Consider the following 3,384-nt stretch of genomic DNA (forward strand, 5'->3'; position numbering starts at 1 on the left):
CTTGACAAAATCAACATCAAATATTACCTGAAGGACCAATTGGCATTCTTACTGCCTTACAGTTCAATACATTACAGAAATCTATGCTACTGATTCAACACAAGCAGCACAGAGGCACATGTGAGCTCTGCTGGAGGGTTGGTGAAGTTAGGTAAACCCTAACTGAGGCAAATTCTATCTTTAGATCTGGCATATCTGAATTAACAAAAGCAGTGAAGGACCTGTGCCTATTTGCTGAATCCTAGGCAAACAAGTGTATTTAGGGGCATACAGAAAACCACTAACAGGCTGTGGGGACCTCGGTGGAAAGGCTGGCATCTGCAACAACATGTTATATATTTTACTAGATATGTCTCTTAGGAGATCCCTCTGTTTATTTTCGAACTATTTGTTATTGGGGTTTTCCACATAAACCATTGAATACTACACACAGTGAAGCATGAAATGTGCAAGTGCGGATATCCGCCACGGCAGAGATGTAGCCAGAACCCTTACACACATGAATTCTATACGAGGAAATACAGACAGCTAGTGCATCCAGCAGGTCAAACACAGCACCACGGGAGGTTGAAAAGGCTTCTACTCCTAGTCATTGTCTGTGGCAGCTGAGGCAGGTAATACAAAGAATTGGAGAACCCACAATGGACAGGGAATGTGCGCCTCCTTTCATATCTCGCGGCTACAGCTTGGACTGCCCTTCCTCTTCACATACGTGCTCTGAAAGGTGATCTGTGCTTTAAGAGTAACTTGAAAACTTGGCTTTCACGTTCTGCTATGATTAGGTGTTTTGCTGGTTGAAAGGTCACTTATTCGGTTTAGCGCAGGGACACTCTTTGAGTAGCCCAGTAGCCTGCCGCTGCGCTCTATAAACTTTGGTCCTTATTTATGAGGCCTTGCGTCACTTTTACACCGCCGGTGCATCACTTTTTGTGACGCACCAGCGGCGTAAAAAAATGTGCCTTGTTGCACCATATTTACAAAATGACACATCTAGGTAGATGCGTCACTTTGTAAACCCCTGCGCCACATTAGACCTGCTCCAGGTATAATGTAAGCAGGGGGGGGCGTTCTGACGCAAGAAAGGGTCATAAAAGTGACGGAGTAAAGTCTATTAGATTTCACTGCGCCACTTCTAGAACGCAAAAGCAGGCGTAAGACTGATGAAGGCACATTTCGCATGGGACTTGCCTATGTGTAATGACCTATTGCTAGAGTTGCGTCACTTTTGTGACACACTCCAGCAATGCGTAATTTTTGCGCCTACAGATACGTCAGAAATACTGACGAATCTGTAACTCCTTGCGACATGATACTTTAAATATGACGCATCGTTGGTCTCGTAAGGAGGGCGCAATGAAAAGTGATGCATCGCTGTTTTCTCGCAGCGATACGTCACTTTTCATAAATGAGGCCTTTTGTATTTATTTATTTGTTTATGTGTAGTGGAACTCACCATCCCACAGAAAGAGCAACTATTACTGAGCCGAAATGGAAATAGAGTTATACATGGAGGAAAAATTGCTTCTTTCAGTTTTATGTACAAACACTTCAATACTTTTATTTGCTTTCATTTATGAAAATAGACGATTGGCAACATCTAGGCCAAACAATTTTGCTCCTCATCCAAGCATATGACTTAAATGCAAACTAAAGTTTATGTTGATTTACGTAAAAAATAATCCCTTCAGTACGGAATGCACGTCCTTCTTTAGCTCTTTCTGCATTCCGTCCTGGGGTGGCATTTGAGGGAAGGGACATTATCATCACCAGAGTTGTCACTTACAGGTTCCCTTGGAATCCCGTTCATGAGGTCTGTATTGCGCAAGATGGCACATGTGGCTCTGATCATGCAACAAGTAGCTCTTTCGTATTGTAATGCACCCCCTCTCTCGTGCAAACAATGAAATCTGCCTTTCAGCAATCCACGTGTGCATTTAATTATTGATTAGGCGTGCTTATGAGCAGCTTTATACATGCTTTCTATAGGTCTCCCTGAATAGTACACAGAGGGGAAAAATTGGCGTTGTGTGTGTTCATGGATATACTTTGCATACAGTGGCGATGCGTCCATTGGGGGCGTTGGGGCATTTCCCACCCGCCCCCACCCACGCCCGCAGCTCCCTCGGCGTCTCTGAACTTAGTTTACTTAAGTTCAGAGACGCCGAGGGAGAACTGACAATGCATGTCAGTCAGCATGACGTCGGACCGTGGGCGGTCCGGTGTCATGTTGACTGACATGCATTGTCAGACCAGCCAGGGACAGGCTTCACTGCAGCACAAGTGCGCATGAGTGGGCAAGGTGAGCTAATTTTTAGCCCATGCCCAGTCATGCACACTTGTGTTTTCACAGACTTGCGCATGCCCATTAGGAGCCCCTCGGTCTCCTAATGGGCAGGCGGCGGGCGAAGAGTAAGCTGTGCCCTCAGCCAATCCTGGCGCTGCAGCAGCGCCAGGATTGGGTGAGGGGTTGCCACTCCAGTGCTGACGTGCTGTTCCTGTTTGAAGAGGGCAGAGGCGCCAACGCGGACCAGGAGCAGAGGCGGTCAGGTAAGTTTTCGTCTTAATTTTAATTGTATTCTCCCGTGCGACCCCCCCCCTCCGCGCGACCCTCCCCTCGCGACTGCCTCTTCGCTCTTTGAAGAATGTTTTTGCGTGCATTGGAAAATAAAATGCATACTGCACGCGCGGCTCTGTATTCACAAACGTGGTCTTTTTAAACTGTCCTGCTTTAGTTTTTTAATGATATAAGCAATGGGCATTAGGTCTCACTAGGCGCTATAGATAGATAGTTCATGATGTTCAACCGATTGTGAGATGTGCTCTGTACCTTCTCTTTCCTCCTTTCGTTTATTTGCTTCCTTGTGAAATGGATCCAAAAAAGAAAAACACTTGCTGGAAACGTAGTCTTTTGCTGACATTTTTCAATTTCTAAGTGCAGCCTCAGGGTAGAGAGAAATAAAACATTCAAAATATGAAAAATAACTAACTAACTAAAGCATATTGATTTATTCACACCTAAACACATTAGCGCCACATTACAGTGTTTGCCAGCGAAGCCCTACTTTTGTTGCCTCCTCGCTCTTTGAACAACCATGTTTTCCCTGGGTGGGAAAGCACACTATTCCTGGAGGTACTGAAATACCTGCTTGTTGGGTGCATGCATTGGAAAACAAAATGCATACTGCGGCTCTGTATTCACAAACGTGGTCTTTTTAAACTATTCTGCTTTCGTTTTGTAATGATAAAAGCAATGGGCATTAAGTCAGCTCCGTTACTCTCACACGTTCCTTTCTGCACCCTTGTTCCCTTATGTCACTGTTTCTTTCTCTTTCTATTCCACGGTTAACTGACTTTTCTCTCTTGCTCTGGGGGTGGAGGCCGATG

The sequence above is a fragment of the Triturus cristatus genome, chromosome 2_1 (genome assembly GCF_964204655.1).
Source record: "Triturus cristatus chromosome 2_1, aTriCri1.1, whole genome shotgun sequence".
Taxonomy (NCBI): domain Eukaryota; kingdom Metazoa; phylum Chordata; class Amphibia; order Caudata; family Salamandridae; genus Triturus; species Triturus cristatus.